At 45.1% G+C, this 22,261-nt stretch overlaps 1 pseudogene across 2 annotated transcripts in view; it reads left to right on the top strand.

The window, feature by feature from the left end:
* Positions 1-9,978: 9,978 nt before the first annotated feature.
* LOC147449161 (putative purine permease 5 pseudogene) overlaps positions 9,979-22,261 on the top strand; it is a 38,730-nt pseudogene continuing 26,447 nt past the window's right edge. The window contains exon 1 of one of the 2 annotated variants that reach the window (XR_015189414.1): positions 9,979-10,064. The product of XR_015189414.1 is annotated as a putative purine permease 5 pseudogene, transcript variant X1 (transcript). The remainder of the gene's footprint in view (positions 10,065-22,261) is intronic. The other variant, XR_015189415.1, reaches the window with a different exon arrangement.

The raw sequence follows: 22,261 nt of genomic DNA, 5'->3' as shown, positions 1-22,261 counted from the left end.
GGTGTATGTGCTCAACACAACATGCAAAACATGGGTATAATGTCAAATGTTCAAATTTGCTGCTGTCAAAATCACCCTTCAGACATCATACGCGTATGATATCTGCTGATGAATTTTTGGACAGAATTCATTCACAAGCATCCCCAAGTCTCCAACACTGGTTTTCAAGCACTTCTACCAATTTTCATGCAAAAATGTGCCTAGAATCACAAGTTTTTCTATTTTTTGTTTCAAACACTCTGTCCTTTGCCTTTTGGGTGTCAAGAGTTGGTCAAACTCTAGTCTCAAGGTGTACTTAGGGTAAAACCCCCCTTCTGAACACTCTAGTGTAGTCAAAGTTTTCAAATTTGGTCTCGAGATGCTCCTTGAGACATTATACACATATGATGTCCAAGTTTACAGAATTTCAGTATTTGTACACAGAACTCTTGCGCATGTGCTCTTATATGCTCAACATCAATCGGTCATGCATAAAAGTCAACAGAAATGTGTTTACTGCATTTTTTTCCTCAAAAGAAGACTTTTCAGAGATTCTAAATGCAAACAAGCACTTCAGCAAATAAATCAGTGGATGAATAGCTCTGGATCAAAATCAAATCACTTACCTAAAGCTACTCCTACTCATGATATGGGGTTTTGCATCTATGAGTAGAAAAACGCTTCAATGCCACACACGGACTAGCAAACGCTTTTATCACCTCACAAATCACTCAACCACCAACAACTACTCTAATCTACAAAACTAATACTACAAATCCTAACTAACTCTACCTAGTTGCAGACCCTCGGCAAGACACACGCTTCCTGGCTATCCACTTGATCTCGGAATAACCTCTTCCAAATCCACTTAAGAAGTATGATTTCTTTAGCCTAAACTAAAGTAAGCAACCATCATACGAGTGCTAGTAGGATTACCTACTCAAGTCCTTGTGTCCCTAGCAACGGCGCCAATGTTGCGGGAGCGAATCACAACACCTGTAAAGTGCATGAAACACAACCTAGATCAACATAATGTCAATCAAGGACAACACAACCTAGATCAACATAATGTCAATCAAGGACAACACAACCTAGATCAACATAATGTCAATCAAGGACACAGATGACATGATAGGTGCACGGAGGCAAACTCTTTAGCTTGACCATCCCACGCATACAACACTCCGGAAGGCTAACTAAATCACAACCTAGTATCTCACTACTCTCAACTACACCATCCAACCCGCATACACACAAACAGAAGGAAACTCAATAAACCATACCAAAATCGTACGAAACTTAAGGAACACCATCCCCTCACTAGGATACACATGTCCCAAAGCCTCTACACTCAAAATCCTAACTCTAAATCCATTTGCGGAAAATGCGTATGAAGACAAAGCCGGATTTTGAAAGTGCCCAAAACTGAAATCTATGAGTACCTATGTGTAGCTTATGTCGCCACCATTCTAATGACTACTTGCAAGCAGAAAATAGACATCATTTGATACACTTACAACCACAAATGGCTCGTAGATGTGTTAGCGCGTGTGCTCCATCTCGCATGGAATGCTTGGCGTTGTCATGTAGCTCTCACCGCGCCAATCACAATGGTGCAGTCGAATCTCCAATGTGATGAACGAGCGGGGAGTTGTGTTGGAAAGAAGCTCACGTTTTCTCTCTTTCTCTCTCACACATAGTCGATGAAAACTTTAAACTTGATTATGATAAAGTTCTCTTTACAAAATGACCTAGGTACCTTATATACTTAGATTACCATAGGTTAAACCTAAAATAGAGAAATAGAGTTCAATGGGGTAAAATGGCTTTGTATGTACAATTTGGAAGTGCCTGCACCTTGGATTCTGCAACTAGACTAACTACTCATTGCAAATGATGTTTTTAACCATAATACACAACATTTCATAACTCTCAAGAAATAAGACTTTGATACGAAAATTGAGTTATGTCAAGCTCTTGACCCACGGGTCAAAAAATACACAAGAGACATTGGCTCCATGCTTGAAGGGCCCGATGAGCCTCCCAATGACATGGTCATGCAACGTCCTTTTCGTCGCATATCCTCAACCAATGCATTGAAGATTTGAAGAGTGTGTTAGATGAGATTGAGAAACATATCCCATCTTGTGATGAGGTGCACCTACAATCATTGATAGGGCAGGTCCAATCGTCTTATTCATGCCTTTCAGATGAAAGGGCTCCCAAGGAAATCGAATCGCCATAGAAGGGAAGCATTTCACAAATTCAGGGGCATGTGACATCCACCCGACTCGAGCATGGACAACGGAGAGTTGCAAATGATGAGACAATCACAACGGTGCCTATTCAACCCTTGAGAGTAACGGGCAAGCTTAGGAAGAAACATCAAAGGGGCCGAAAGTGAGTGCGCTTCGCAAAGAGAAACCAAGTGTATTGCCATCATTTTTGTACCAAGACCTTCTTGGTGGATCAAAGTGTGGAGTCAAGCCAAACATGCCAAGCGATATTGCCACTCACTTCACGACATGGCACACGAGTTACATGTGATGCTTTAATTGGTCGGAGAGTAGTCTTGTACGAGGAATCCAACTCTCATGAATGCCTCATTGCATCAATGTTGCGTGGCGACGAAGAGCGTTCTTTCACATTGACCTTGGCCACTGGACATAGCATTGAGAATGTGTGGGCATCAAGGCATCACATCGTACTTTTGTGAAAAACTCTAAACTTTCCCGAGTTTCACTCTGTACTTCTATCTAAATATTGGGATTTTTAAAGTTTTTTGCTCCTTCCAACAAACATTGTAAATTTTTTGAAACCAAAAGATGCAATGCTGCCTATGTTTACGTGTACTTGTGTTTTTGCCTTAACTTTCCCTTTGTGAGGACATTTGTACATATGCCCACACACACACACACACACACACACATAGTTTTATCCTAATGAGGCCTTGTGTCCTAACTGTGCATCAAAGGTAGTGACCTTTTTGCGGCTTCATCCCTGGGTTTATATATTTTGTATTGAAATGTGAATTGGTTTACTCCTGCCCAGGTTTATGTCTAGCCTGCCTAGGCCTAGGTTTATACTTGCTTGGATCCACCATATTCGTTGTTGTTGGAAGGCCTCAACCCTTGAGAGAAACGGGCATGCTTAGGAAGAAGCATCAAAGGGGCAATAGATTGTTAGTGGACCAAGAGTGTGGATTCGTGCTAAACATGTCAAGCACTATTGCCACTAGCTTCACAACAAGGAGCACAAGATACACGTGATGCTCTAATTAGTCGCGAGAGGTAGTCTTGTATGAGGGCTCCAAAACTCATGCAAGCCTCATTGCATTTTGAAAGTGTGGGCATCAAGGCATTGCAATGTACTTCTATTAAAAACATGAACTTTCCTAGGATTAACTCTATGTAAATTAGCCCAAGTTTTACTCTATGCTTCTAAACATTAGGTTTTTTATGTTCAGGTGTTTGCTCCATCAAACGACTCCCAATTTTCTAAAATCGCTTTGCCGCACGTAATTTATCTCTTTGTGTAGACTTTGGAATGGGGTTTAAAGCAGCACCAGTCACCCTCCCTCCCACTCTATATGGAATCTCTACCCTCAGCCCATGTTGCTTACGAAGGTGGTCCACCATATGTTTCTGCTTCTCCATCCGTGCGTTTCTACTCGGCCAAGCCGGGTCTACTCGACACATTCGGACGGGCTTCCCATCAACCTAAAGCTCTTCATATGGCCAGGATGACTTCAATGAGTCGGCTCTCTGCACATGTATAAACGAACATACCTGCATAACTTTAGAAATGGTAGGCAACCTTGTTAACGCAAATGTAAACCCAAGCATGCCCAAGACTAAATGTAGACTTGGGTAAGAGAGGGACTCACATGACTGACGCTCAATGGTTGAGAGGTTTCAGCCTTCGTTCGCCGCTTGGATGTAGACCCTGAATTGGGCCCTTCTACTTCAAGAAGCTTTCTCTTAGTGCCTTTGGCTTCTTTTGAGGTGGCAATTGCAGCATTTGGCTTAGGCTTCTCCTGTAGTTGAAGCTTTCCCTTCCCCGTTTCATTTGGCTTAGGCTTCTCCTGTAGTTGAAGCTTTCCCTTCCCCGTTTCATTGGCCACCTTGGGCTGTTTCTCTACCCTCACGACCCTTCAAGTGGACAGTCGAGGGCTTTTGAACCACATATGAACCTTTCATTAGGACCTTCTCCTTGGGCTTCACAAGAGCCTTCTTTGCATCAGAATCCTTCATTGGGACCTTCTCCTTGGGCTTCACAAGGGGCCTCTTTGCATTGGAACCCTTCGTTTAGACGTTCTCTCTGGGCTTCACAAGCAGCCTCTTCCCATCCGCACTCTTGGCTTGTTCGTGTCTAGCTTTTCCATCTGGGCCTTCATCAACCTTTGGTTTTAACCTCTGCCCACAAACAAAACCTTGGGATCAACCCACCTTATAAAGAGAAGCCATGAAATGCAACCTTTTAGCAGCACGGACTTGACAAATAAACCTGGCCAATTCCAACATGGCATGAAAACCTGGGCTAGCCTGACGTGCGAACATAGACCCAACATGTAAACCCAGGCGAGAGCCCGAGTTGGAGAAGGTGAACATTGTTGGGGTATAAAGCCCAATGTGGTCGCCCAGGTAAGTGGGCGGGCCGCCAGGTATGTACACATATTATTTTGTTAAAACCTAATAAGAACTCACTATGCTCTACACATTATAGTAAAGCAAGTTCACCATATCGTCGTGCTCTTCTTCTCGCACTCTCTCTCGCGTCGCACTTCCGCTCGTACTCCTTCAACTGGTATCAGAGCTCAGATCGAGGCTCGGGGCAGCACTTGCAGGAGGCTAGAGTCACCTGCTCAGATTGGAGTGAGATTCGACAGGCGAAGACACGGCCCCAAATCTTGTGGGAGCGCCCAAAGGGCTTGGTGTTCTTAGAATTTCATTCTGAGGTCATCTCGGCCATCGTTCGGCTTTGACAAAGATCTGCGTAGGCCATTTTCGACTACGTGGTCTTGGCGGGTGCAGATCCGACTCTGCAAATTTGGGGTTTCGGCCTACGACTACAAGTGCTGAGTATATTTGCACTTCCAAAGTGCTGATTTGTGGCTATCTACACAATGAAGGACGGCTTACAGTTCTTGGAGGCGTGTCACATACGACACGGGTGCACCTACACACAGACTGTAGGCGACATCCACCAGTTCATCAGGTAGCTTGTGTTTGCTGCTTGATATTCCAGATTTCATCCTGACATTGCAGGTACTTCCACATGGGATGTATTGTCAGAGATGATGTATGTCTCTTGAGGGTTTGCTGGCTGTGAGTCACGCAGCAAACAACCGCCGCAGCGGTTACAACATACAGTGGGAAATTTGTGGATGTATGACTTTGTGGGAAGTCTATGTACTGTCAGATTTACTACAGCCTTTGTTGAGGGTTGAGTGAGGTTTTATTGAGCTGGGGGATTCTCGAATGTTGAGATCCTTTCGGTGATACAGGTCTTGGAGCGATCCCTCGAGCACCCTTAGATAGGCAGCTAGGATGTATTGACTGTGAGTTAGACAGTTGGGATTGTATCTTTGATTTACTGCCGTTGAGGCATTGTCGCAGTCTATGCTTACAGGACAGTGAGAGACAGTACAGGTGCAGGACAGATTTACCCATAGCTTACAGTGTTAGAGAGATAGTGGTTTTTTGAGCTGTTTTTGGTCTGTTTTTGAGTACACCATAGCCATTTTATAAAGGAGACTCTGCCGAAATTTCTGCAGAATCTGAAGCTTTCTTGGTTTATTTGACAGGTTGATATTGGTTCAGAGGTCAGTTTAGAGGGGAAACTCTGCCAAATTTTTCCCAGAAAAGTAAACTACTGTGAAGCGTAGCTATGGCTGGATCACACGACACTGCTCTTTACAATATCAAGAAGCTAGATGGAACCAATTTCCCATTGTGGAAGAAGCAGATTTGGCACGTGTTGGTACAAAAGAAGCAAATAAAACCTATAAAGCTCAAGGGGATAAAACCAGAAGATATGGACGAAGATGAATGGAGCGAAATGGATGAATTGGCACTTTCTACCATTATGCTGACTTTGGCAGAAAGCGTTTACTTCAATGTAGCAGACGAGATGTCGGCTTATGAAGCATGGACAAAGCTGAGTGATCTTTATGAGAAGTAGAGTGCAACTTCACAAGTATACTGGCTTAAGAAGCTTGTTGACTTGAAGATGAAAGAAGGGACACCTATGTCCAATCATCTGAATGAATTCAACACCATCTACAGTCAGTTGTCAGCTCAAGGTGTCAAGTTTGATGAACCTGTTAGAGCTATGTTCCTGTTGATCACATTGCCGGAAAGTTGGGACACTTTTCGCACAGCTTTGAGTAATTCTGCACCTCCAGATGGTTTGACCATAGCAGCTGTAGAAGGCAGTCTGCTTACTGAAGAAACCAACAGAAAGACAATGGACAAAGGCAAAGGAACAGCCTTAGTTGTCAGGGGAAGGACCAAAGAAAAGTACAAAGGTGGAAAGAGGGATCAGTCTCATAGCAAGTCCCGCATTGCTACAGGCAAGAGTGACATAGAATGCTACCATTGTGGCAAGAAGGGTCACATGAAAAGAGACTGCAGAGAATGGAAAGCAGAAAAAGGCAAAGAGAAAGCTGAAGACCATGGTGAGAAGAACAAGTCCTCAGTGAATATTCAAGAAATAAATGTGACAAACATTGTTGCAGAGATTGACAGTCTAGTGTCAGGAGATATCTACTTCTTGAAAAATACAATGAACTTAGCTCTTCTTACAGCATCTGATGGAAATGCACTGAGTGACTGGATTATAGACTCAGGGGCATCACTTCATGTGTCTCCAAACAAGGAGTGGTTTACCTCTTATGTGACCACTAAAGATCATGTTCGGCTAGGCAATGGGCAGACATGTGAGATCTTAGGCGTTGGAGATGTTCAATTGAAGTTTCAGAATGGCTCTTCTTTCACGCTGAAGAATGTGAGACATGTTCCCGCAATTACAAAGAGCTTGATCAGCACAGGTTTACTTGATGATGCTGGCTACGTCACCACTTTTGGACAGAACATGTGGAAGATATCCAAGGGTTCTATGACAGTAGCACATGGAGTAAAGTCTGGAGGACTTTACATGATTTATGTATCAAATGTCTCTAAAAATGTAATCAATGTAACCGAGCAACCGAACATTTCTTTGTGGCATTGCCGGTTAGGACATATGTCAAAGAGTATGCGTATATGCTATGGGAGTCAGGAGCTAAGTGTAAAGGGTTTTACAGACTCGGATTATGCAGGTGACTTAGACAACCGAAGGTCTACATCAGGGTATGTCTTTACATTGGCTGGTGGAGCAGTATCATGGCGTTCTAGATTACAAGATTGTGTTACTCAGTCTACTACAGAGGCTGAATATGTTGCAGCATCAGAGGCATGCAAAGAATCAATTTGGCTTAATCGACTAGTAACAGATTTGGGAATCAAAGAAGAGATGCCTGTGTTATATTGTGATAGTCAAAGTGCTATACAATTGGCTCGCAATCCAGTTTATCACTCAAAGACAAAGCATGTGGATGTGAAGTATCATTTCATCAGGGAAATGCTCGAGGATAAGCAACTTCAGCTTGTCAAAGTTCACACCACAGAAAATCCTGCTGATCTACTTACCAAAGGACTTCCCTCAGAGAGTTTTGCGCATTTTCGCAAGCAGTTAGGTGTAGGGTAGTACATCACTTCTCTACATCTCTTGTATATTAGCTTCTCTCACACTTAAAGTACCACATTGGACTTTAAGTGGGAGGTTGTTGGGGTATAAAACCCAATGTGGTCGCCCAGGTAAGTGGGTGGGCCGCCAGGTATGTACACATATTCTTTTGTTAAAACCTAATAAGAACTCACTATGCTCTACACATTACAGTAGAGCGAGTTCACCATATCGTCGTGCTCTTCTTCTCGCACTCTCTCTCGCGTCACACTTCCGCTCGTACTCCTTCAAACATACCTGCACCCTCCCTTTGTCGCCAACTCCACAATAGTGGGATCCTCATGCGGAATTTGAGACCCATCCCTGTTTGAAGGTAAGGCTGTCTTCTTGCCCTTCTCAACACACTACATAAAGAGCAACAATTAGAGCACACCCCAATGGCCATGAATAGGCGTAAGCTTGGACATACCTGCAGTGGCCTTGTGCAATATTTGGACCTCTGTTTCTTTCTCCTTCTCAACAACACACCCTACAGTAATCAGAAACAAACTTCAACAAGCACTCCCATGGCCATGCCTCTACGCAAGTGTAAATCCAGACATACTCATTTTGGCGGACAGTGGCTTCGATGTCATCTCCAGCATCAGGGCTTGCCATCACATGCCTATCCTCTCACAAAACTTTGAGCTTTTTTCGGATTGCGCCAGGCTTTGAGCTCGCGTGTTTCTTTGTTGTGTAGGAGGTTGCTTCATGCCCTTACCCCCCTTGATAGGGAGCTTACTTGGGTTCTTTTTCATAGGAGGAGTGGGAGGGGGATCATCCTCCTCCCTTTCCTCGGACACCACCACCTTTGTCATGACATGCAACATGGTTTGTGTAAGGGTGAGAATCTCATGCCCACCTCGTGCCCTAAACCCAGGCTAATTGAGCAACACCCTAAACCCTTACCTGTTCACTATCCGGTATGTCTGCTTCCCCTCCCTGTCAAATGAAAGGTCCTCCTCCTCTTGGATCGTCACTTGCAAAAAGGGAGCCCATGTCAAAAAGCAAGCCGTAATAGCAACCCCATGCCAATACCTGCAATCGGGTTTCAATTCTCCCGTTGTGGGCTCCCCCTTTTGCACCCTTAGCTGGTGGCGTGGAATAAGCACCCGGCATGCCTCTACCCTTTGCCTTCCTTGTCATTTTTCCACCCGCCATTAGCAATGGCACTCAGCCTTCGTCGCTTGCCTCACACCCCTTGGCCCCGCCTGGCGTCCTACTTGCAACGATACCCGGAGCAAGGGAGCCCCTCCTGCCACGAGAAGAGCCTTTGACCACCCTAGAGAGCCTCAAAGAGAGCGAGACAACGAGTGGGCATTGAACTATTTGCCTCCGATGCCCCATCCCGGACGGTACGAGGTACTAACGTCGAGGAGGTACCCGCCATCCCTCCTTGCCATAATGATGCCCGAACACGTGGCACGTGGGCGGTCCCGTCATCCTCCACTTCGTCCACAGTGGCCTGCCTCGTCACCCCACCACATCGGCACTCCGCAGCCTTCCCACGTGCCTGGGTTTATGTCTTACAACGGGAAACCTCGCCGCCCGTGCCAGCATGCAATTTGCCACGCGTCCCCGGCCAAGATGCCCTTGCTCCGCGTGCCCGACTTGCGCACCAATGATGCCATCAAATAGGCTTCTCACTATCCCGAGGCAAATTGTCCCGTATGAGCTGGGTCGTCTTTTCAACAAGCTGGCCTTCACAAACACGGGGCTAGGGTAAACTTATAGGGAAAATTACCAAAATACCCCTCTAATTTGTGGAAATTCCCAAAATACCCCTCAAATTTCAAAAATTCCCAAAGTACCCCCATAATTTGTCATAAATTCCCAAAATGCCCTTCAAATTTTCCAAAATTCCCAAAATACCCTGGTTGTGAGAGTAAATTTCTTGGAAAACAAAAAAACTTGTAGCTTTTCATAAGAAGAGTGATTGTCTACCATAAGGATGCTAAAACTAAATTTTGAGGTGGTTATGTAGGCTTTGGAGATGAATTCCTTCATTATTTTTAGACATAATTGCTGGTGATTTGCAAAAAAATACATGTTAAGCACTCAAAAACCGATCTCAATTGTCAAACAAGAATAAAGAATAGAAATCTTGAAGATCCAACAAAAATAGATACAAGGGTATTTTGGGAATTTTGAAATTCTAGGGGTATATTGGGAATTTCCACAAATTAGAGGGGTATTTTGGTAATTTTCCCTAAACTTTATTAGAATCTAGGCTTGCAATCGGATCACTTTACCAAAGACTCTTATCAACAGCGAGCCCTGTTCTTTCTGCGCTTCTCTCGCTCTCTCTCTCTGTGCAGGTGCGCAACTAACTCTCTCTCTCTCTCTCTCTCTCTCTCTCTCTCTAACACGCGTGCGCACACAATTTTACAATATGCACATAGATTGCTACACACATGGGGGTGCATTTGAGAGAGAGAGAGAGAGAGAGAGAGAGAGAGAGAGGTGGCACGATATGCGTGGTTGGAGCATGAAACACGGGATTCCCAGCAGTAGTTATGCAGCTCCGCAATTCACAATTGAATCGGACGGATAGTTTTTCTCCGGTTCTCTGCTCCACCAGAGAATGTCACGTCATCCACGTCAATGGCTGTTGATTACACACTCAGATCAGTTGCTCTACCTGCAACGATTCTTTGAAATCCCAACCTTTTCCATGGGAAAACATTCATCCTCTTGTACCATGCTTGAAAGTTGAGGGCCTACTTTAGGCCATACAATGCCCTCTTCAGCTGATAGACCATCCAGGATGTACAGGAATCTTGAAAGCCTACACCTCCTTGAAGTTGTCATTCAGAAGGACAACCTCTGTGTTCATATGGTAAACTAGTCACGCCTCTTTATGCCAGCTATAGGACTTTCCTAATAGTCACTGTTCGAGCATCAGGATCAATGGCACTGTTGTTGACCCTAGGACGCAGTGAGAGGGCCTTGGCTACAAATCTAACCTTAAGGCTTAAGCACAACGTGGAAGCGTAGATGTGAGACGCAATCGCAATCTATATATATATATATATATATATATATATATATATATATATATATATATATATATATATATATATATATATATATATATATATATATATATATATATATATATATATATATATATATATATAGAGAGAGAGAGAGAGAGAGAGAGAGAGAGAGAGAGAGAGAGAGAGAGAGAGAGAGAGATGAAATGCTTTATTAACGTCTTCAGAAAGCCAAAATGACCTATGAGACCACAGAGTTACGACATGGTGGAATCTAGTACAATGTCTGGGTACAAAGATTAGAAGTGGGGTGTTGAAAAAATTATGAAAAATCCCTACCTAGTAGATGGTGGGTTGGGGGGAGGGGGGCTCATACAATATTTGATACAAAGTTGAGACAGAAGTGATACAAGGGCAGATACAAACCTTCTTAAATGAAGAGGTTGGTAAAAAAAAGGTTCCAAAATATCTCACAATAAGCACCCAAAGAATCTCCCAAGTCAGCCAAGAAGAAATAAAGAGCCTTTTGAATTTCAACCATTTGACTGGAGCTTCCTTCCTCAGAAGAAGAGTGGACCACCATGTTCGAGCATTTCCTTTGAAGAAAGATGTAGCCCTCCTAATCTTGGAGTGCTCTGAGTAGTGCCCTCTAGAGAAGGCTATGTCATACTGTTGAATGAAGGCCAAAGCCCTTGGAGCATCTCGGAACCTAGAAAAGGATTCATATTTAACACCTTCTTTGAATTCTTTTACTTTCTTGTTTTTGTCTTCGAGAATGTCATATTGGTTGGCTCTGTAAAACTGCTTCTTTTTTGTACAAAACATGTGGTTATGAGAGTCCGAACTGTCAGAGGATGACTCCTCTGTAAAATTGTCAGAAATTGGGCAAAATCTGGGTTTCTTTGCCTTTTTCTTGGCCTTTCCGAAGCTTTGCTTTTTGCTTCGCTTTTTGCCTTTTTTGTCCTTGCTCGCTCGAACCAAAAGAGCTAGAAGAACTGCGAGAAGAAGAAGAAGAAGAAGAACTGGGTAGTCCTTTAAATCGTACACGCTTCTTCTGCTTTGTTGCCGATGCAAAAGAAGATTGATGACCTAAATAAACCTTAAAAGTCAGTCCCCTTCTTGCGCTTTTTCTTTTGCTTTTTGGATTGGTTGTTTGCGTCCAGAAGCCGATTGATCTGTGTCTGAACCAACTCTTGTAATTCTTACTCTGTAAACATCCTCGGAGAAAGAGGTTTCTTGATTGCCGGTTTGATGGGTGGTTTTGTGGCTTTCTGCCACTGGGTGTGCACTTCTGCGATGGATTGCTGAGACAAAAATTTTGCAAACAATGGATCCTTCGCAAATTTAATCATCTGCTTTGTGCACTCGTCAACCTGCTGTCGACGTTCTATCTCTTCAAGTTCGTATTGAGTAGGCTGAGGTGGCCGTACTCTTCCTCAGTTAAATCATTAAAATCTTCTTCGTGATCTCCTTCCGCATTAGCAGATGCAGAAGAAGTCGATTGATCCTTGTTGGAATCCATAAGTGTCGCGAGAAAAGGATCGGATTTCTTGGTAGAAGAGAAATCGGTCGCGCTCTGATACCACTGTAACAAACTTGGACACCCCAAGTCAAGATCCTACCGCGACACAACAGAGGATCACTTCAAAAGAGTTCACAAAGACGACACGGTCCGATGTAGTTCCATGCCCGGAGGTATTGGCCCCAAAGACTGGCGCCCCTTTCGGTATTTCTTTTTTTATTAATCTGTGTGCAAAGTACAAAGAGAGTCCGCGAGTGCTCACTCTCAGACTCTGCGTCCAAATGCTCTGAGAAGTGAGCCCCAAAGGCCACTTATAAAGAATTTACAAGGGATGCTAAAAGCAGAGCCCCAAAAGCTTCTCAAACTCAAAAGCAATAATTTCCAAAAGCAACTGGTCGTCAAAATTCTATAATTTTCGACAGATTTGTACGACAGTGAGTGCGATTTGCGGAGATCCGTACAGTCAGAATATTTTGTGGAAATCCGCCAGCCATGTCAGTAGCCGCTTTGCTTTATTTTTTTGTGCCGCCGGTCCCCTCGTCGCTTGGCCATAAGTTGTCCCGGCCATAAGTTCGGACAACTTATAGGGTTGCCACGTCACCAGTTTGTGACACCCTACTTGGTTGGTGTGATCCAGATTGGGCCGGAAATCCAGATACTCGGCGCTCTACTACAATAGTAGTTTTTCCACTCGGCTCGGGACCTATATCATAGAGTAGTAAGCGGTAACCCACCGTTGCGCTATCTTCCACAGAGACGGAGTAGAGAGCAGCTTGCTTCCCTGCTTGTGAGACCAGATGGCTACGGAGATTACTAGGAGAGTTGTGCTTTCCCCAGACTGCTGCTACACGTCTTTTGTGCGACAATCAGAGTTGCATAGCTATTGCCAAGAAGCCTATCTTCCATGCTCGGACAAAGCACATTGAGGTGCAGTACCACTATGTTCAGGAGGCTGGAGATCTTAATTTAGAGTATGTCCCTACCGCGGATAATGCAGTAGACATCTTCACGAAGGCTGTACCTCAGTGGACTTTGGCTTCTCACCTTTGACTCCTCTGTGTTGTCTCAACATCGGGTGCTGAGAGGGGGTGTTACGAGTTACACCTCCGTTGCTTCACCATTTTGTACGGCTAGTGATTGTCCCGGGCTAGCCACCCATTGCACATCTCGTAGGTTGCACGGTTGGGCACTTTAGCATGTGTGCGGTTGGTCATTTTTGAGCTTGGCTGGGTGCACACATATTTTAGCCATTTTATGGGCTTTTATATTTTTGACCAAGTTACACATTTTTTGCCCTACCTCAACCCAACATCCTATAAAAGGAGTGCTTGGGGTTTTGTTACTTGTAGTCAGACAATGTGGATTGAGTGCGTTGCTTCTAGCGTTTGTCTCTCTCTCTCTCTCTCTCTCTCTCTCTCTCTCTCTCTCTCTCTCATTTTCGGCACGCGTGGTCTCACACCCTCTCTGCTGCTCACTCTCAGAGAACAATGCCAGACATTTCTGGTCCTCGTACCCCATGACTCTGGAAAGCGGTCCAAAACCCTCTCTGAACAAGCAATGGAAGCGACCTCGTATCTCATAGTAAACTGGGCAATGGCATACATATTGCAACTCTGTCTCAGCCTCCGTATGACATAGGGGAGATGTCTTGGCCTCTGTTGACACTCTCCACCCGAAGTTAGTGTGAAGATGTGCGTATCTGGCCAATAGCACACCTGAATCCTGCTTGCCCTACAGCTCGTACACCCTCCCGCTTTGCCCATCTACTTAGCTACTGCTCAAGAATAGATGCATACAACCGTGCCAGTGTGTGTCCAATCATAATAGGTAGTTCCCATGCTCCATAGGGTCTCCTGACTTGAAGATAGGCACAATAGTGGATAAGCTCCAAGTATCAGGCAGGCCCTCACACATGGCACGGTTAAACATTATCACTAGAAGCTCTGCAAGCAAATCCCTCGCATGTATAAAATGCTCTGCTACCAAACCATCATGATCATATTCTCTCCCGGTCCTCACCCTATCAAGGCCTTCTTCACCACTCAGGGTGAAAAAAGCACGTGTGTGGGTCTGACTCAAGGGGGTTGGGAAGAGATGGTTGTCTTGGAATTCGTAGATGGATTTTCAAGGATTTTTGGGGCCGGTGCTAGCTTTTCTTAGCTGATGCTTTTTGGGCATGGCCATTTAAATATGAGCCTTGAGGGCCCTCTCTGGCAGTCTATTGCGTGCATATTTTCCTAATCTTCAGCCTAAGCTTTTTTTCTTGGCACGGATGGAGGTCCATCTTAATGCTGTTCTGGTGGTGTGTGCCACTAGTTAGTTGGGGGAGTTCTTAGGAATGACATCTTGGCAATGTTGTACTGCTTGTGGCTTGGGGTGGCAGTATGTCCTTGGCAGATTTGTTCAGCTTTGTATCGGCGTCATAAGCCTCTTCGGGTGTCTGACTTCCTTGTTTGCACCTATGTTGTCCTGTAGGTGTTTCCCCTCACCTTTGTACTTCTTGGAGATCTTGAGGGGTTTTTTCCCCTAAGGTTGTATCTTGTATGTGGCTTTTAGTTGTACTTTGAATTGTAGCTTTTGCATAGAACTGACATGCCCAATGGATAGACTCGAGGTACACACAACTGCGAGTGCTACTGACACTTCTAACTGCTCCCGTACACAAGACCACTGACACGGTCTCGTTATGGGCTGCCCTAGCCTCCTGTGGAAGCGAGGCTCTGGCGGATCTCTCATGGCAGGAAGGATGATCTGAAGGGAGAAGAAACCATATTGGGGCTGTGCCCTGATGAACATGGATCTACTCCTCTTGTATGCCTGCACCATGATGGAGGTGCTCTGCATTTGCATGATCATAGGGCTCCATGCATTTGCCCTGAGAAGGAAAAACGCTAGGCTGATCCCCTGCTGCCTATCAACTGCTGATATGCTGAGTGATGGCAAAACCGCTGGGAATGGCAAAACCGCTGGGAATGGCAAAACCGCTGGGCTGATATGCCCCTCTTGCCCATTGCCCATGCTAGGGCTGCTCTCTAGGGGCGCCCTCCTACCCCCAGGACACAGTGCACTACATACTCCTCCTATGCCCCTGCTGACACCTATATACTCCCAACTACCCAGGTCGGCCAACTATCCACCTACCCCCACGACCTAGTAAACTGGGAAAATAGGGTAACAAGGCAAGAGAAGCCTTGTGGGCTATAAGGAAAAATACCGGCAAGGCTGGGAAAAATACCCTCAGCTTGCAGGAGCTTAATAGCCATGGAGTTGAGCCAAAATCCAAGGCTAAACATAGCTAGGCATGAGAAACCTGGCCGGCATCGCCACAAAACAGCCCTCACTCCCTAGCACCCGTCCTTGGGAGAAATTGGGACCGACTGTGCCACAGTGTTGACGTGGCATGGCCATCTAGTAGAGAAATGGCCAAGTGCACAAGAGAACTGAACGGACTAACTTGAAGAACGTATGAAGCACCGGCCGTGGGGTCCGAAAGCCTAAAAGACAGAAGCTTGAACCTTGAAAGGGATTTCTGTAAAATGCACTGACATACTGACGTGGCAGGGCCGTACGAAATTTTTGCGATTTGCATTGCAGGTGCCACGTGGTAGGCTGTACAGATTTCCACAAATTATGCTGGCTGGTTTTGGTAATCTCCAGTGCTAGCTTTTGGGAATCTATAGCGCTATCTTTTGGGGACCATCGCTTTGGGGTGAAAGTGCTTTTGAACTGATTGCTTTTGGGGCTTTGCTTTTGGGCATCCCATGTACTGTTAATAAGAGTCCTTGGGGCCTCACTCTACAGGGCATTTGGATGCAGAGTCTGAGATTAGAGGTCCCTCGGGAGTTGTGCTTTGCAACGATTAATGATAAAGAAATACCGAAAGGGGCGCCAGACTTTGGGGCCAATACCTCTGGGCACATAACTACACCGGGCCGTGCCGACTCTCTCTCTCTCTCTCTCTCTCTCTCTCTCTCTCTATTAAAGTTAAATGATTTTGAAGTTTCTGTGCGTGTGTTGCTATTGATTTCTCGCTTGGCGTGTCCAGCTTGTTACAGTGGTATCAAAGCTCAGAAAGATTATTCTTCTATGGAGAATCCGGTCCTTTCTGCAACACATTTAGGTTTTTGTGAGAGAATCTTCGTGCCTTGACCCCGAACTTATTAGCCACTCCCACCTTACTTCATCGCGCATTCTCCTGTCTTCATCGCTCTGTCTTACAGGGCATAAGCCACAAAGAACCAGATTACACATGGGTTTTCGCGGAGAATCTGACAGAGATAACACCTCTCGTGTTAGAGTTACACCACCGTTGCTTCGCCATTTTGTACGGCTAGTGATTGTCCCGGGTTTGCCACCCATCGCACGTCATGTAGATTGCGTGGGCGGACACTTTAGCACGTATCTGGTCGGTCATTCTTTGAGCCTGGCTGGGTGCACACATTTTTAGCCATTTTTGGGCTTTTAATTTTTTTGCACCAGTTGCATGTTTAGCCCTATTTCAACCTAAGATTCTATAAATAGAATGCTTAGGTCCTTGTGGTCATTCGGATTGAGATTGTGTATTGAGAGCATCATTTGCAGAGCACTTGTGTTTTCTCTCTCTCTCTCTCTCTCTCTCTCTCTCTCTCTCTCTCTCTCTCTCTCTCCTCCCCCCCCCCCCCCCCCCAATCGAGCGTTTTCGGCGTGCGTGGCTCACACTCTTTCCCCTGCCCCTCTCACATCCCGATGGGCAGACAAAGAAAAGTTGAAATCTGGCGCGGGAATCTGAAGAAAAGAATCAAGATTTGGATTAATTTTTGGCGGAAAAGTTTGTCAGAGCGGAGTACAAACATCAATTGCAGGTTGATACATGTGTGAAAAGATTGATCAAGTACTCCAGAGAATCACCAAAAGATAAGCCAGAGAGTTATAGAGCACAGCCGAGCACGGAAGAAAAGGAAAGACGAAAGCAGGACTGGAGGACAAACATCAATTGTAGGTTGATACATGTGTGAAAAGATTGATCAAGTACTCCAGAGAACCACCAAAAGATAAGCCAGAGAGTTATAGAGCACAGCCGAGCGCGGAAGAAAAGGAAAGACGAAAGCAACACTGGTGGCAAATTTTGTGGGGACTGCCATAGAGTATCGATCGTTCGTGGGCACTTTCTTTGATGACATTATCGTCTTCTCCAAGAATGAAGCAAAACACAGACACCACTTGTTGTAGGTTTTCCAGGCAATGCGGAAGCATAAATGGTTATAAATGCGAAAAAGAATGAGTTTTTTTTTTCTTGTCCGAGATAAATTTCTTGGGACACATCGTCTTAGCAGAAGGAGTAAAGATGGACCCGGTCAAAATTGAGACTATTCTTGATTGGCTTGATTTGAAGAATGTTCATGAAGTCAGAAGCTTTTTGGGCTTGTGCTCATATTATCGGCGGTTCGTTCAAAAATTTGTAGAGATAGCTTCTCCTTTGCATGTATTGACTCAAATAGAGGTTCCTTTTACTTGGGGCCCGACAGAGATTGCAGCCTTTCAAACTCTCAAGGAAAAGTTGACTACGGGACCAAGGTTGGCCTTGCCAAACTTGCAAGCGCCTTTGAAGTTTACTGTGATGCTTGTGGTCGCATTCTGGGAGCAGTCTTGATACAAGAAGGCCATGTCATAGAGTACGAGAGCAGGATGTTTTTATGTCGTGAACGGGTTGCATAGATTTATGAGAGAGCTTTTGACAATTATCCATGCTCTTACGTAGTGGCGACACTATCTACTCGGAGCTGACTTTACCGTCTTCATAAATCATGAGAGTTTACGCTACTTCTTGTCGCAGAAGCAGTTTTCGGAAAAGTAGATACGGTGGGCTAACATCTTGTCACAGTTTCATTTCCAGATAGTTCATGTTCAGGGACAAAAGAATTTAATGGCAGACGCATGTCTAGAAAGCCCTTGGTCTCGGCTATTTCCACCGTACATCATCGAAGCTTCGAAGTTATGATTGATCAGTACGTCACCGATCCTGATTTTTGTTAGGGCTAGCGGAAGTGAATGTTGAACTTTGCTCAAGATGAGTGCTCCGAACTGTGCTCAAGGGTTCCTTTTACTTAGGGAAGGGAGAGTCTTCCGTTCTTTATTGAGAGAGTAAGTGTGCACAACAAAGTGGATAAACACTGTGCGTGAAGGTGCTGAGACTGAGAGATAGAGAGAGAAGAGAATACGACGCTAGACAAGTTATCAAACCCTCCTCCGAAGGCCCCACTCTCTATGGCGAGAGCGGTCTACTATTGATTGCACAAATCTCTACAGTGCTTGGACTTGCCGACGATGTCGACGACGATGAGGACGACGACGAGACGGGCTGAAATTTGAAGATGCCAAGGGAAAACTGCAAATCTTTATCTGCTGAATTCTGACTCTATGTCCTTGACGATGTCGATGACGACGGTACGATGACGACGCGCTGAAAACGCAGATGCTGAAATCTGCGTTTTCCGGGCTGAAACTGTAAAAACCTTGCGGAATCTGACCGTGTGGCAAGGATCTGTTGCGGGAAGGTGAGATCTGCGAGGTTCGGGGGTTGTTCTGCTGTGTCAAAGGCTGAAAACGCTGATGCTTCTTGGTGGTGAAACTGCAAAACGCTATGCTGATGCAAAAACGCTAGGGCTGAAAACTGTCTTCTGCTGCTGCCGGTGGCCTTGCAATGCAAAACACTAGGCTGATCTACTGTGGTCTGGTCGCCAAGCTGATGCAGAAGCAAAACGCTGGCTGATTTGGAGTCTTGTCCAAAAATGCTAGCCAAGCTGCTGTGGAGCGAAAACGCTAGGGGTCCTTGGGGTCCTGCTGAGAAGTTGCCTGTGAGCAATGCTCCTGTTGCCTCTTCTGCCAGAAAGTGCTAGCGCTAGGTTTCTATTTATATAAACTTAGCAAGTTAGCCCTATCTACTTCCCAACAAAAGTCACTTCAAAATAATAAGTGAAAAATGTCAAAAATAGGAGAAATAGGTCTATGCACTGTAAAAATGCTACTGATGGAAATCTGATGATCATGCTGTGTGCAACCCGAGGATATGCATCTAATCTAAGTGTCTGGTCATGCACGGTTTGCGAACAGACTCACAAAAGTGCCAGATTACTTCCTATTCTAGAATGGCTTGATTGACTGAACCCTGGTCATGTTGTAGCTTGTCCACGGACACATAGGGTTGGATGTGTCACGTGACATCCCCTCCTTTTCAAAGTGAGGAATTGGTACCGAGCTGTATGGCATTGAGGGAGATCGCCAACAGGGTCTGGAATCCTGGAAAGGACTCTTCGCCGGCCCACTCTGATGTGTGGGTCGTGCGATACTTGAACTTCATAAAGGTCTGCAACGCTTGCTTCTTTGGGTCGCGCCGAAAGCGACACAAAGTCTTTTGTGGCTCCTTCAATGCTTCAACTTCGTTTAGAGTCGTGCTTCTTCCCTCTTCAAGAATCTCCATGGCTGAAAATTCCTGAAACCACTTCCAACACAAAAACATGAACGTGCCTATTCCATGTAAAGTGATTGGAACAACTCTTGTCTTCTCTAATGACAATGTAGATGAACATAGAGACGGAGTGCCAAACCGTTTATCAAACACATGCAAACAATGAGATCGAATCTTTTCTTTCTGATCTAAATCATTCAACTGTGGCAAATCACAATGGACATGCCCATGCTTGGTGCTCATACTTTCTTGTGCTCTTTCTACGACTGTGTCCTGCCAAGGAAGAGACATGGAATGTGACTTCCTTGAATGCATACTTTTCAGCTTTTCATGAATAATCCGTATACATGCGTGCTCATTCATGAGTGAAATGTGCTCAACGTACAATATGTCATGCCTAGGAAAAGGGATCACATAAAGATGCCGACTAGAATACAGGAAACGATCACGAATGAAACACTCGATCAATGCGTGCTGACTAGTCATTCGAATATATAATACTTCTTGTGAGGGTTCTTTGGACCTAGGCTCGAGAGCCAAGATCGGTTCTTCTTGAGGGGGTTTTGTGGACCTCGACTCGAGAGCCAAGATCGGTTCTTCATGATTGATCGAATTTGCAATGAGGTTAGCTTCACTAGAGAAAGTATCAACTAACACATCATCCTTGTGAACAACCACATCATCTTCATGCAAATCATCATATGCTTGTGAGAAACCACATCTTGATCATCATGCAAGTCATCATGCTTGTCATTGCCATACAATTCCTGTGTATCATGCTTGGGAGAAGAAGAGACTGAGAGAGTCTCCTTTTCTTGATTTTGTGCAAATTGTGCATGCACAATAGAAAAAAGTCGCAAAACTCTTTCATGTGTTGGTCGCTCTTCTCTTTTATTGCTTTGTTCACGCGATCAAATTCTGCTTCTCTTTCGTCGCGCTCACGTGCTATGGCTGTCATTCTTTCTTGATACTTACGATCAATTTCTGCCATTCTTTCTGTTGTTCTTGCTTCTCGTTCTAACTTCCTTTCCATCATCATCTTGTCGAAAGCTGCCATAGGATCTGGTGTAATCTTTGGTGTAGATTGGGAAGGGTCGGAAAAACTTCGTGGCGGGGAACGCACTTCTTCGCCACCCCCATGCTCACCACCTCCAAGCGAAGTATCCATTCCGCTTTGGGTGATGGCCATCCACTGAAGTCTTGGGTTCTTGTGGGCTCTTGTGGTCTTGGGTTCTTAAGTTCACGAGGAACTTGTTCTTGGGTTCTTAAGTTTACGAGGAACTTGGGTTCTTAGGGTTCTTGAGGGTCTTGGGTTCTTGAGGTCTTCTTTCGCTTGCAATCTGTGTTAGAGAAGGATCTTCTCTTCACCCGAGTTCTCTCTTTTCCGCGGGCGCACCCCTTGGCGGCATTGCGCTCACACCAAGGTTGCTTTTTCCCACCTCATGTCGATTGGCCGGCCGCTGCGTGCACGGTTCGCTCTCAATGAGTGAAAAGAGGCACAAGGGGAGGCTGGACAAGCCCTTCTTTCCTGGGATTCCTGTCACTCTTTAAAAACATGATTAGGAATCGACACGCCCAAGTGAACTTGGGTTCGTGCGCAAAAAAAATTCTGTGGTTCTTGTGGTTCTTTCCTTGAGTGATACAGAACATTGCCAAAGCTTTGATACCAATGTTAGGTGCAACGGAAGTGAATGTTGAACTTTGCTCAAGATGAGTGCTCCGAACTATGCTCAAGGGTTCCTTTTACTTAGGGAAGGGAGAGCCTTCCGTTCTTTAATGAGAGAGTGTAAGTGATCACAACAAAGTGGATAAACACTGTGCGTGAAGGTGTTGAGACTGAGAGATAGAGAGAGAAGAGAATACGACACCAGACAAGTTGTCAAACTCTCCTCTTAAGGCCCCACTCTCTATGGCGAGAGCGGTCTACTATTGATTGCACAAATCTCTACAATGCTTGGACTTGCCGACGATGTCGACGACGATGAGGACGATGATGGGCTGAAATCTGAAGATGCTAAGGGCTGAAAACTGCAAATCTTTATCTGCTGAATTCTGACTCTATGTCCCTGACGATGTCGATGACGACGGTACGATGACGACGCGCTGAAAATGCAAATGCTGAATCCTGCGTTATCCGGGCTGAAACTGTAAACCTTGTGGAATCTGACCGTGCGGCGAGGATCTGCTGCGGGAAGGTGAGATCTGCGAGGTTCGGGGGTTGTTCTGCTGTGTCTAAAGGCTGAAAACTGAAAATGCTGATGCTTCTTGGTGTTCCGTCGCGATGAAACTGCAAAACGCTATGTTGATGCAAAAACGCTAGGGCTGAAAACTGTCTTCTGTTGCTGCCGGTTGTCACAAGACGAGCACCACGTGCCAATAGAAAAGAACGGATTGAATAGACTTTTAGCACTTCAATAACAACTGAACTGAAAGAGAGAGACGACACGCGACACGGAGTGGCGAAATTCCACCCCAGAGAGTATTGGCCCCAAACCTTGGCGCCCCTTTCAGTATTTCTTTATATTGCATCAACACAGTACAAGCCGGTACTCC

The sequence above is a fragment of the Adiantum capillus-veneris genome, chromosome 10 (genome assembly GCF_014529385.1).
Source record: "Adiantum capillus-veneris isolate H3 chromosome 10, ASM1452938v2, whole genome shotgun sequence".
Classification (NCBI taxonomy): Eukaryota; Viridiplantae; Streptophyta; class Polypodiopsida; order Polypodiales; family Pteridaceae; genus Adiantum; species Adiantum capillus-veneris.
Note: the sequence above shows the minus strand (reverse complement) of the source record. Positions and strands in the feature narration are given on the sequence as shown.